The following is a 13943-nucleotide window of genomic DNA, read 5'->3' on the forward strand; positions in this document are numbered from 1 at the left end:
TTACATGTTTACATAATATGATTATAGTGAAACTTGATTTATTGATTTTTACGAGTACAGTTATAATGTTGGCAGTTATTTTCTTAAAAAATAATAAAGTAAAATGTAATTTTTCAAAATTATTACAGCTTATAAATAAAATAACTGCTTCGGTATTGTTAATTTTTATGTCACATTTATATTTTTTACTTTTAATGCCAAATTAGAACTTAGATATTTTATCTTACTTTGTCTTACACTGCTAGTAAAAGAAGAAGCTTCTTACAGCTCACTGTCAGGTGATGGAGAGTGTTGTCTGTAATGAGAGAACACTGTCCGAAGTAGAAGGAAAATTGCAGTTCTGGCGCACCTAAATTGTGCCACATCCAAACTCCTCCAAAACGGACCGGGTAATCATCGAGTTCAGCGAAGCTGTAACCCATACCCATCAGCACCATACAAACCCCACCTATCATCGAATTTGACGAGGCAGAAATCCGCAACATCACAAAAAAAAGGAATCGTTTTAAAAGATAATAATGGATACTATAACGAATAATAACGGTTAGATAACGGATAATACCGAAAAGATAATAACGGCCTTATTTCTTAAATGACATAAAAGAAAAAAAACGTTATCACTAAAATTTGGATTTTGAAGTAAATTGCCTATTTTCGAAGTGTACAAGACACCAAAATATCTCAGTAAATTTGATGTAGAAAGTTAAATAATAGAATTTTTCGATCTTAGTTTTGAAACTCATCCAAAATTAAAAAGGTTTATATCTCTCTTCCTTCTTTTCGGATCTTAATAAAATCATTTACCGAATCGTAGAGAATAGATAACTCTATAAACAGTATCAACAGATTTGTTAAAGTCTCAATAGTTAATGTGATGTGGAACGTTATATTTTGAAGGTTTCCGTATTCGTTCAAAATCTCCTTTAGTATTTATCAGATTTCCATAAATTCTTCACCGAAATGTAGAGAAAAGTTTTCTGTACAGCTGGAATAAATCGCATTTTTCTACCTGTAATAGTAAATGAGATAGCATAAACTTTCAATGTTTTCATTATTTATAGAGCTATCAAATCTCTACAATTCGGTAAAGATTTCATTAAAACTGAAAAGAAGGGAAAGAGATACAAACGTTTGAATTTGGTAGACATTCCAAAACAGAGACCGAAAACATTGAAAATTTAACCTTCCTTATCTCATTTACTATTACAGGTAGAAACATGCGATTTATACCAGCTGTACAGAAAACTATTCTCTACATAACGGTGAAGAATTTATGGTAATCTGATAAACACGAAAGGAAATATAACAGTTTGAAATTTTGAACGAATACGGAAACCTTCAAAATATAACCTTTCATATCACAATAACTATTGAGACTAGAACAATGAGATTAAATCCATTTATAGAGCATTCTATTCTCTACAATTCGGTAAAGATTTCATTAAAATCTGAAAAGAAGGGAAAGATATACAAACGTTTGAATTTGGTAGAAATTTCAAAACGGAGACCAAAAACATTGAAAATTTAACCTTCCTTATCTCATTTACTATTACAGGTAGAAACATGCGATTTATACCAGCTGTACAGAAAACGTTTCTCTATATATCAGTGAGGAATTTATGGAAATCTGATAAATACGAAAGGAGATATAACAGTTGGAAATTTTGAACGAATACGGAAACCTTCAAAATATAACCTTCCACATCACAATACTAGAACAATGTGATTAAATCCAATTATAGAGCTAAAAATTTAAAAAATAAAAAAAAAAGAAGGTATAGAATTCTTGCAGAATCTCGATTTTGGAATTTTCACAGTGTCCATTTTTGAGTTTTACAGGGCTGATATTAAGTGGTTTTTATAGAATAGCCTTTATAAGTGTGTACTTATCCACCATAACTCAAAATCACTTAAATTGCAGAAAATTACAATTTGAGTTATGCTTAGGAGCTTATAGACAAAGTCTCAAGTATAGATTTTGGTAAAATTAGGTCAACAGGTTTTTATTTTTTTTTAAAAAAAAACATTGTTTTTCCAATTTTATAAATATATTCTAGTGAATAGCTTCTACCATATTTGCTACGTTCTAATGAACTTCTTTGCATAAATCGATAAACTCTACTTTTTGAAATATCTTAAATTTAAGTATCAAAGCACTTGGTTCAGTAATAGTTTTTATATTTATAATAAATTTCCCAAATAATAAAGACTAACACCTTTAAACGACTCTTTTTTTCTCCGTTAAATAAGTAATCATTTATTTCAGTAGCTATTTTGAGTAACTCCGTGCTCTAATGTAAATAGTGGCAATAAGTTGGTTCAGGAGTTGAGTGGACATGCGAATTTAGCGTACCATCTTTTCAAATGCGGCCTTACCCCATTCGCCAATTTGCGCTGGCTGAGTTGAGTCCAATGAGTCTATTCTAAAACTAGATTTCTCGTCTTCGGGAGGTTAAATGTTTCCCTACCGGAGATTGTGGCATCTGGTAATCTTAACGAACTCACTAGGTTTATTCAGTGCACAGGGCGATTGAGTCGCCATGCTCCCTAGTCTCCTGTCGCTACTTTATTTAGTTTATTGTATTGGCATCTGGCAACCTATAGCCGGATTTGTTGGTCTTGAAGCCAATTTTACCCCAAAAAATTAAGTAGTTTTTATTTTTGCACGGACTTTTCAAACGACCCTCGTAAATAATACTTTGCACAAAAACGAATTGATCCTTATTTTTTTTCATTCAAATATAAATATTTGTTCTAGAATTTTAACTTTTCGAAATGCATTATCCAGAAATTTTTCTAAACGTAAATCATAAAGAATTTATTACAAAATAAAGCTTAATAATTCTAGATTTGCAGCTGAGGCTAAATAAATCAGCTAGTAATAGGCTTAATAAAACCAGCGTATCAACTTTTTTTTCAAGGCGCTAACTTATTGTAGGACACACCTGTCTCTTATACCATTTATCTGACAAGACTTACAAATTTTTATATTTATTTATCTGTAAACTCTGCTATAAGTTCAAAAACAAATTGTTATTATTTAAAACAGGTGTGGCGAACTGGAATTCTACTGCTAGTTGACAAAAATTCAAATTAATGGTCACACTTTAACCTTTCCTATAGACAAGATTCATAATTCGTTTTAATACAATTGCAACAGCAGCTAGTGGCAAAGTGATGGTTCCCATTTTGTAATTTTTTAACGCCTCATAAAAGAAATCAGCGATTTTATAAATCAACTGAAAATTATTAATTTTTATATCAAGAAGTAGTTCGTTGGGTTTACATTGTAGTAAGCTAGCCAATATGCATTGGTTTAGTAAATTTGGGGCGAATGAGCGGTTAGGTCTACTATTTTAGACCATTTGCGAGATACGCGTCGTTATAAATTTAGACTAGGCGATGTATAAGGAGATTTATCACCTTTGCTTCGTTTCTCTGCACGGCCAACGACTGCTCTTCTTCAACTTAATTAATATTCCTAATAATGATAGGGATCATCATTTTAGTTAAGGAGGTAGTCAAAGGATTCACTAGTGCGTCACTCATCTTTGATGAAGGACAAAGAAAGAGCTTTAAAGAGGGAAACTAAAGAATCACGAATGAGAGAAACGTGTTTTTACAAACTAAGTTCAAAAACGACCCTGTGTTTTTAGTCAAGTATTTAATATTAAGATTTTTCTGCTATTGTTTCACTAATTCAGAAGGTAATCTTTGAACTTAAGACTACCACAGAAGGTAGAATATGATATTGAATTAATTTGAATTTCAGACGTGAAGAAGTTCAGAAACAAATTAATAAAACGAAAAATATACATACGAGGGTCGTTTGAAAAGTCCGTGCAAAAATAAAAAATACTTAATTTTTTGGGGTAAACCTTTTTTATTTTTCAACATAGTCTCCTTTTAGGCTTATACACTTCGTCCAACACTGATCTAGTTTGTTGATCCCTTCCGAATAATAGGATTTGTCCAAGTCTGAAAAATAGCCATTCGTTTCTGCAATCACCTCCTCGTTTGAATAAAATCTTTTTCCCGCCAGCCATTTCTTCATATTGGGGAACAAATAGTAGTCCGAGGGAGCCAAGTCTGAAGAATAGGGGGGATGTGAAACGAGTTGGAACCCTATTTCCATTAATTTTGTGACCACAACTGCTGAGGTGTGAGCTGGTGCGTTGTCGTGATGGAAAAGGACTTTTTTGTGGGCCAATCGTGGGCGTTTTTCTTGCAGCTCGGTTTTCAAACGGTCCAATAACGATGAATAATATGCACCTGTAATAGTTTTACCCTTTTCCAGATAGTCGATGAGGATTATTCTTTGCGAATCCCAAAAGACAGTCGCCTTGGTAACCCATTGTTTAGATTGTTCTTTGGTCTCAGGAGTGTAGTGATGTATCCATGTTTCATCCACAGTGACGAAACGACGCTTAAAGTCCTGCGGATTCTTCTGGAACAGCTGCAAACCGTCCTTGCAACACTTCACACGATTTCGTTTTTGGTCAAGCGTGAGCAATCGCGGCACCCATCTTGCGGTTAGCTTTGTCATGTCCAAATGTTGATGCAAAATATTATGTACCCGTTCATTCGAGATGCCCACAGCACTAGTAATCTCACGCACCTTCACTCTTCTGTCATCCATCACCATATCATGGATTTTATCAATTATTTCTGGAGTAGTAACCTCAACAGGGCGTCCAGAACGCTCAGCGTCACTTGTGCCCATATGGCCACTCCGAAAATTTTGAAACCACTTATAAACTGTTCTAATCGAAGGTGCAGAGTCACCATGCTTTTCTTTAGTCTCCTGAGGCGTTTTGCCTTTCATAAAGTAGTGTTTAATCAACACACGAAATTCTTTTTCGTCCATTTTTTGAAAATCACTCGACTTCCTCGATTCAAACGAATGCCAAACACAAAGAAATAGACCTATCTGGCTGAAACTTAGTGTGTGTTCTTCCAAGAGATGCTACTAACTAAACATAACCTCGATACGCGCCAGTAGTGCTATCTCTCTGACTTTGCACGGACTTTTCAAACGACCCTCGTATGTACATGTATTTTTTACTGATTATTATTTTATTTTTAAGAAATGTCATCGATACTGGCATGAGGCATGCTAGTGAGGTAAGTTCTCCACAATTCACTCATCTTTAGGAGGTGTATTTTTTTTTATAAATATTCTTCAGTAACGCTTATTAGATCAGCATATAGTTAAAAAGGTTTCTTGTAAGTTCCAGAACCAGGTGTATAATTTTACTTAATATTTACAATTATATTCATTAATATCGAATTTAACAATCTATTCAATTTAGCGATAGAGCAAAAATCAGTGATATTTTTCACTTATAGGACATGAGAACTGTAGTAGCTAGTGTCGCAGAATATGAAGTTGAAGTGTTTAAATAATAAAGAATAATTATATTTTACACTTCTAAAACAATGCAGGTATGCATTATTGTTGAGGAGACAATAATCAAATTTATGTTAAAGGCGTTACCATTGTAGAAGCACCACACCTTATTATATTAAAATAGTATGGCAAACTTTCAGCTAATAATATTGTTTAAACGGCGATAGGGCGCGCGACACGCTCGGCTACACCTTTCTTGTGCCGTGTGATTGGAGACTACCGGTTGCACAATGATTGGGCAAGTTTACTATTTTTCTTTTGCTTTTTTTTTTATTTCATTTAGAACTATATCAATATCATATGGAACACCAACCGCTCCTCTTACATCCTGCAACTTGTACGCCGCCGCTCTATCTGATGATGACAATAAGATTGTTCTTCATAACTGAATGACTCTTTAAATTGTACTTGTTACAATGCGATCTATATCCTACTTTTGATTCATTGACTTTAACTCAACTTCTTTGTAATAACTTCCTTTTGTTTTATTTATTTTCATTTTCAAGGTCCCAGAATACTTCTAATTAAATAACTCTAAATATCATTTTATGAGTATGGCCGTCTTTTTTTGCCTTGATATCAGACTCGACAAACTTAATATTGCTGTTCTAATCTTTGGCTACACGGCCATATTTATTATAATTATCATTACTGGAACATGGGGCGGATTCTGTGTCTCAAGTCACTCCAGCCAAAAAGGCTTATTTGGTAATTTTTTAGAAAAGTCTAAAAGATATAGCCTCCCCTTTACAAAGTCCAGGGTTGCACTACTCGTTTATACGACTTGATCCACTCTACAAGGTGTGGCTATTAAATAACGAGACTATTGTTGTAAAAAAAATTATTTTAAATTTATACATAATTAGTTATTATATAATTACACCACTCCCCTATCCCTACAACGCTCCATGCGAATTTACCATTGTTCGAAACAGTGCTGGAAGTTTTTTTCTCTGAGCTCCTGCATGACGCGTGCCGCTTTTTCTTTCACAGCTTCAACGGACTGAAATCGTGTTCCTTTTAATGCAGATTTGACTTTGCGGAACAGATAAAAGTCATATGGGGCCAGATCAGGCGAATAAGGCAGTTGGCCTAAAACTGGGATGTTGTACTTGGCTAGAAACGTCTTGACAGACAATGCAGTGTGAGCCGGCGCTCATAGTCTCAAAGTATTACCGCAGCTTAGCGATAGGGCCACCGGCGTATAGGTAGACTGTTTCCAAATCTTGCTGACACTGTGAGTAAAGCGCTGCTAGTATTGAATCATCTGGGAATGCCAAGTGCTGTGATAGATGATTGTTAATAATACCATGCGATTTGAAGTGAATGGTTCTTTTTACATCTTCTACTAGATTTAAAAGAATCTTCTTTGAGGGCCCCTATCTAATATTAAGGACCAGTGTTAAAGACAATATTCATGATAGGCTCCCTAGACTTTTACTGCACTCTTCGAAAATTCAAGGATCATTCTCAGTTGACATACTTCTTTGTTTGGGTATTCCGTATCGTCGAAAGCCTTGCTAAAAATGACACAAGTCTATGCTTAGATAAGGCTGGCTTAAATCAAAAATTTATTTAATGCAAAGTGTCATGTACCCCAAAGATTTTTCAACAAATTGTAACCACACAGAAGTAATAATAATGTTCTTTCTATCACCAAACCAGTGTAACCAGCTGAGCCGGTTAATATGTAAATATGGTAAGCTCGAGAAAAAGGGCAAAAAGAGGAGGAAAACCGCACCAAAAACTATTTGGCGAACAATTTGTAATCTGATGTAAGAATAATAACTATTGTTGTCAACTGTGATAACTAAAACTTTTTGAGGGAATCAAGAAAGAAGAAAGAAATAAGTCTTTATTCAATTGAAAAGATACATATCTTATAAATTTCTAAAATATGTATAAATTATAAAATTCATTAATGTAAAAATAGGCGCCACGGTAGCCGAGCGGTTAGAGGCGAGACCTGCGAAGCTAATGTGTATTGTGGTACTGGGTTCGATTCCCGCTCTTAGGCCTTGGATTTTATTTTATGGTTAATGAAAGGTAAAGTATGTTTGCTAGTCGCCTCCGTCCACGCCACCTAATTGGTAGTTGGACGTAAAGCACGCCTGAAAAAATAGGCGATTACTTTACTTTACTAAATACTTATTAAATATTAAAACTTTTGATGGAATTTAAGACAGGAAGTCATGGAAAACAAAAGCCCTCGACGACAACAACAAAATGTAAGCCAACATCACAATGACAAACAATGATTGATAATCATTGTTGGCCCTTAATAAAAAGTTACCAACATGAAGAGATAAAATATGCCTAGACAGATACAAATTAGAAATATGTAGAGACCCTGAGGACTATCATTATTACTAAATGATATAAAAGTACCTTTGTAACATATTTATAGTTGGTAGTAGTTGGCACCCGGCAGTCGGCACAGATGTGGGCGAGGCTATCGGGTCGGAGGTCATATCTACACATTACATTGGCCAATAATCTTTACACCGGAGTTCGCACGATATGGAGCTGTTGCTGACGTCACAGCCTGCTGCTGCTCACTATTTATCCTAACTTAAATCTTAATTATCCGAATTATTAACTCTATTATTAACAATATTCTTATTTTAATCATCTTGATGAATTTGTTTACTATAATTTTGAAGTTTTAATTAATAACTAGTTATAGTTAACGTGTACAAAGATAGACAGACAAAACCTCTTCTAAATCAACTGAGAGCGTTTTAAAAAAACGCTGAGAACAAGAGGTATGAGAAGATTTTTGATGCTGGGAATTGAACGGCGGATTGTCCGCGCAAACCTGTCTGATAAATTTACCAGTGGCTTTTGTGAATTGGGAAAAATGAACCAATGTCAATTTTTATTTGATTTCAATTTCGCTTAAAATTAGCAGAATTTATTCGGTCAACACTGTAAAGATAGATAAAATAAGAATGTTTTAGTACAGCCATTACCACTGTAAGAAATGGTTACGTTTGTGAGAGATAAGTGCGCAGACCAAAGTGAGGAAAAGTTGAAGGAGCACCATTAGGTGTCATCCCCACCTTCAAGAAAATCGACTTTTATCCACTTGAATAATCATTATGTATTACTCCAATTCAATCAATCATCAGTTCTCGAGTAAATTAAGTATCTCACAACTTCTATTTTTTTGTTTTACAATCATTAATTCGTATTTAGAATGTAGAATAGGATAGAATAAATATTTATTATAATAAATATATACATAAAATAAATATAGAAGTGTAAATGTATTATACGATACATTTCAACCTTCTAATCTACTGAAGAAAAAGAAAAGTTAGGTGAGGAGGATTGGAATGCAAGGAAAAAAGGAGAGGAAAAACCTGCAGCTAGTGTAGAGAGTTAGAGTAGGATATGTTTTGGTATTCTGTGTCTGTATGTTGTAGAAGGATCGTAGGAGGCTATGTCGCGGCAGAGTGGATTGGGATGGCAATCTAGGATGGAAAAGAGTTTCAGCAGACGATTTTGGATATAGGAGTGTATCAGGGATAATGGATGCAGTCTCATGGAGTGAGTCAATTTTAGTGCGTCGAGGTGAGTCTGTCGCGAGTCGGAGAAATTTGTTCTGTTTTTTATTCGGGAGTTTCTTGATGTTGCTACAAGAAGTCAGGCTCCAGACGGAGCAGGCGTAGAGCAACATCGGCCTAATGGCTACTTTGAAGAGGAGGAGTTTGTTGGTCACAGTCATTTTGGAGTCACGTGAGAGAAGAGGAAATAATAGTCATGCAGCCAGTTAGCCTGCGTTTACTTTGTCCAAATTCGTATTTAAGCATATATTAACTTGCAATTGACTCTTAAGAAATGGCTTTGTAAAGAGGATGACAATCCTGGGAGGCCAATCTAGAAATCAAACACAGTAAAAAAGAAAGAGAATGTCTGATCAGCGTAGAATCAGAACCGACGAGACCTGAAGTTTGGTAAGAAACAGATTATTCTGGAGACTGGCGTTCTTACTGGGTAATGTAGGTTAGAGAAGGAGGAAGCGCCTGATCACACCTCTTTGATTGATGGCGTCACTTTTACGTGGTTAGCAGATAGATTTTTGGCTTTTTGCGGCCACAGGAGTTCATTTTATGACAAGGAATGGCAGGAAAGGCTCTGGTCCTTATAAGAAGGTGGATCTACTATTAGATCGCTTAGGTCCTGGTACGATAAGACTTCTAACTGCACTGCTTTGGGAGCCAGCATGGGAATCAGTAAAAATTATCATCATTATCGTAATCATACTTTATAATTAATAAATAAAATAAATAAGTTCGGTATTTAATTTGATATGGCTTCAGATTCATCAACACATTCCATTTTTAGTATCATCTCTTTCATTCGCGCAGTCTTCACAACATATATATACATAGATTCAATCACAGATAGCCCAGAGGAGGTAACCAACATGAACAGCTGGCAATCGGCTGCCACTAAAGAAATTGGTCTGGGATTTAGTGCGCGTTTTGTTACAACCGTCAAAACTATATCAAAAACAGTTTTCTGAAATCTAACCCAATTAGCAATATAGTTGAGTTAATTTTAAGAACATTTCCTTTTACAACTACGCATGCGCTCCAATGTCTAGCGTGTATTCTTCGATTCTCAGTTTTATTAGCAACAGTTATTAATTGTTATTCCAAAAATATTGTTGGATATTTTTATTTATCTTTCCTTAACTAAAACTGGTTGAATCTTATAAAAAACTTATCAGTTCTCCTACATAACTATAGCAAAAAATATTTAAATATATCTTAAAATTATCCATTTAATTTTCTAACTTATGAGAACAATTTTAATGATCAACTGATCAGTTCGAGTGTAATTTGTTTAAATAAAAATATGAATAAAATTATTTATCGCTTTGATAAATTATGTATTAAAGTTCACACAACAGTCTTATAATTTCATCTTTCATCTGGAAATTTTTATCTTCAAGGCTGTATTTATCACGGCGTTAAATAAATAAAAACAGCAACTGCGCTGAAATAAAGGAGAAAAAAATTTATTTAAATCGTGAAATTTCAAAATCTATTTTATATAATTTATTAGTAAAGTAATAAAAAGCAAAAGGCGCTCTAGAATCTGTATATCGTATGTAAAATAAAAGTGCTTGAACGATAAAAGAAGGAAATTCTTTTCATATTTTTGTATTGCGGTCCCAATATCTCCTAGAATATGGAGGTACATAATCTCTTCATTGATTTTAAAATGGCTTATGTCCGAGTGATTCGTAAGGGTCTATTTAAATGTATGAGAGAACTTGGTTTTCCGGAGAAACTAATTAGCCTGGTGGCTATATGCTTGAGAGGAAATTGCGGAAAAGCCATGGTCCAAGGCAAAACTTCTAGGGAATTTGAGATCAACATGGGCCTCAGGCAAGGGGACCCGATGTCGCCAACCTTATTTAATATTGTTTTAGAGGCGATTATGTGAAGGCTATCCGTCAATCTAGGCGGGAATTTGTACACTAGGATGGTACAGGTGTTAGCCTATGCTGATGACGTGGCTTTATTGGCAAGATCTCAAACAGAGCTAAAGGCGACATTCTTGGAAATGAAAGCAGCGGCCAAAGAGTTTGGATTGGAGGTTAACTGTCAGAAAAGCAAATATTTGGTTGTGACAAGAAAGACAAGGATATTTCGAAACCTACGGGTGGGGGAATAAACCTTTGAAGGAGTAAGGAATTTCAAATATATGGGTTCAGTGTTAAGCTCTAAAAACGATGTAACAGAAGATATTGCTGGACGAATGGCTGCTGGAAATAGTTGCTTATAGGCTCTTCAAATGGTGTTTAGAAGTAAAAATGTGTCAAGAGCAGCCAAAAATAAGGCTTCTTAAGACAGTGCCGAGGCCGGTTGTCACCTATGGCTCAGAAACGTGGGTTTTGACCCGAGCAGATGAGGAAAGGATACGCAGGTGGGAAAGGAAAATATTAGGGAGAATATTTGGACCTGCGATGACAGAGGAAGGCTTCAGAATCAGGACGAACCAAGAAGTAGCTGAACTGTTTGGTGAGTCTGATATTGTGTCTTGCATAAAAGCAGGTAGACTGCGATGGTTGGGACACATTCACCAGATGGAGGATATAAGGGCCCCGAGGCAGACCCAAGGCTGAGATGGCTGAGGGACGTGGAGGATGATTTGGAGGCGGTCGGCCTGCACGGTTGGAGAACGGCCTCGAGGGACCGTGAACGGTGGAAAGCTGGTGAGGCTTCATGGGCTGTGATGGCCAGGGAGTAGTAGGTCCCAATATTGGCGCTGGATTCGTTTAATTGTAAAGATTCAATAGACAAACAAATCTGCCTTACAGAATACTGACCAAACAGATTTTTGGCGAAGTCTGGGGCAAAATTTCGTTTACAGATAATTTAGTTTTACTTGTTTTGTTAATTAAATTCAAGTATAGCCGATAAGAATATCGCGACACCAAAAAAGAGTTTTGGACTTTTAATTTCTGCGATTTATCGTGGTTGTGACATTCACTTCACCCAATTCATGCATTGGGTATGTCACACCATCCGCTAACATTTGGCGATTAAAGAGTCTAAATTCAATAGGAACTCAATTTCAAAAACTTTCCCTCTGTCTGCTGTTATCAGACTTGAAAGGGAGTAAAAATTGACAAGTTACAAATAAAATCTAAAACGTTTAAGTATCAACAGATGTTGAATAGATTTTATATTTTTTTAAAAAATTTTATCTTATCGCGTGGAATAGTAAGAACGACTTGTTTCGACACCTAGTTAGTGCAGCCATTCGGCATCAGTGGTCAATAATTTAGATAAACATCTAAACGAGAGGCGGGAAAAATATAGAAGAAGTAGGTGAGATAAAATCAAAATTACTGTAGATATTTATCTCTAATTTATAGCCAAGAGTCCAGAATTAATCTTTTCATTTTGTTTTTGTGACTAAGTTTGTTTTATTAGATCTAATTTGTTAATAACAAAGTTTAATGAGTGTTAAAAAACAAAAAAAAAAAGTTTGAACAAGTTGTTAAACCAGATTTGTTTTAAAAAATAAAAATAAAAGCAGATTAAACTGGAATACCCAAAATAGTTTCAGGTGTTAATAGTTGCGGGTTATTTGCACAAGGATACCTGTTGGTTGCTATCTATTTGAGCACTTACTGAATTGAAGAGGGCACTCATTGTTCACCCATATCTGCTCTTATCTCTTGACGAGTGCTCTACGATTGAATGTCTACAGCACTTGAATTCTATTTACTTAATTTGCCCTGATCTTTTGTAAATACATTTTATATACTACTAAATAAATAGCTGCTCCGCGGAGTTTATTCAGTAATTTTTTATTTGAAATGACTGAGCTTTTGGTTAGCCTATATACTTACAGTTTGAAAGTTTTGTTAATTCTTTAATACTATGGGATAATTCTTTACATTTTCCTGAAACAGTACTTTAGAGTTGATCCCAACCACTTCCTTAATTGTAGATGTTTCAAATAATAGTTTGGTTGAAAGGAAATCGTAGGAAAAGAGAGCAAAACCCAGCCATAAATGGGCTGTTAGACTACGTCTCAAATTATGATCCCAAATTCTTTTTTCCCCCAAATAATCATTGGAATTTTAACGCCATTTTACAATTTCAGCTTTATTTCTCATTGTTGCAGAAAATATGCAGCATCAGAGCACAACAGTTCAAAAAATTTAGTGGTAATACTTTTGAGAAAATTGGCAAAAAAAAAGATATTTTTACGTAAAAAATTTAAAAAAATAACCTCAAAAAACATACATTAATGTAAATAATTTGCAAATTGCTTTAAAAATATTTATTTGTTAATTAATAACATAATTCAGTGATTGTGATTTCTATAAGCAAAGCAACAGGTGGAGTCAGTCACTATTGGGCTAGATCTGTTTTACTTTCACGTAACAGAATTGCCGTGATCGTCTAGTGGTTAGGACATTGCGTTGTGGCCGCAATAACCCAGGTTCGAATCCTGGTCACGGCAGTAATTATTTTATATATTTTTCCAACAGTATTATTATTAATAAAACGAAAATGAATAATAATTTTATTTTTTTATGATTATTATTGTTATTATAAATATTATTTTATACAAACTGAAAGAGATTTTACAGGAATACTCTAAAACGTAAAATTTGTTACCCGTGATAAAATTAAAGTAATGCCTATTTTTTTCAGGCGGGCTTTACGTCCAACTACGGACTAGGTGTCGTGGAAGGAGGCAACTAGTCAAACACACTTTATTACAAAGTCCTTATTATATTAAACATTAAATAAAATTCAAGGCCTAGACCGGGGGAATCGAACCCAGTACCACCACAATACATATTAGCTTTGCAGGTCTTGCCTCTAAGCGTTCGGCTACCGTGGGGCCTAATTTGAATGAAGAGGAGTGAGAGAACTGACACACCGACTGGATGAAAACTTAGTCTGCCTCTAATAGTATTGCTTGGTTATGAATGAGCACGATGTAGGATATCAGAACGATGCAACCCAGAGAGAATATTGCGACATTTCTG

The 13943-nt window shown here is 34.9% G+C and overlaps 1 non-coding gene across 1 annotated transcript; it reads left to right on the plus strand.

The window, feature by feature from the left end:
- The first annotated feature begins 13336 nt into the window (after positions 1-13336).
- Positions 13337-13408, plus strand: TRNAH-GUG (transfer RNA histidin (anticodon GUG)). Its single transcript has one exon. It is a non-coding gene; the product is annotated as a tRNA-His (tRNA).
- The last annotated feature ends 535 nt before the right edge of the window (positions 13409-13943 follow it).

The sequence above is a fragment of the Rhodnius prolixus genome, unplaced genomic scaffold (genome assembly GCF_049639745.1).
Source record: "Rhodnius prolixus isolate KJV_2025 unplaced genomic scaffold, Rpr scaffold_4, whole genome shotgun sequence".
Classification (NCBI taxonomy): Eukaryota; Metazoa; Arthropoda; class Insecta; order Hemiptera; family Reduviidae; genus Rhodnius; species Rhodnius prolixus.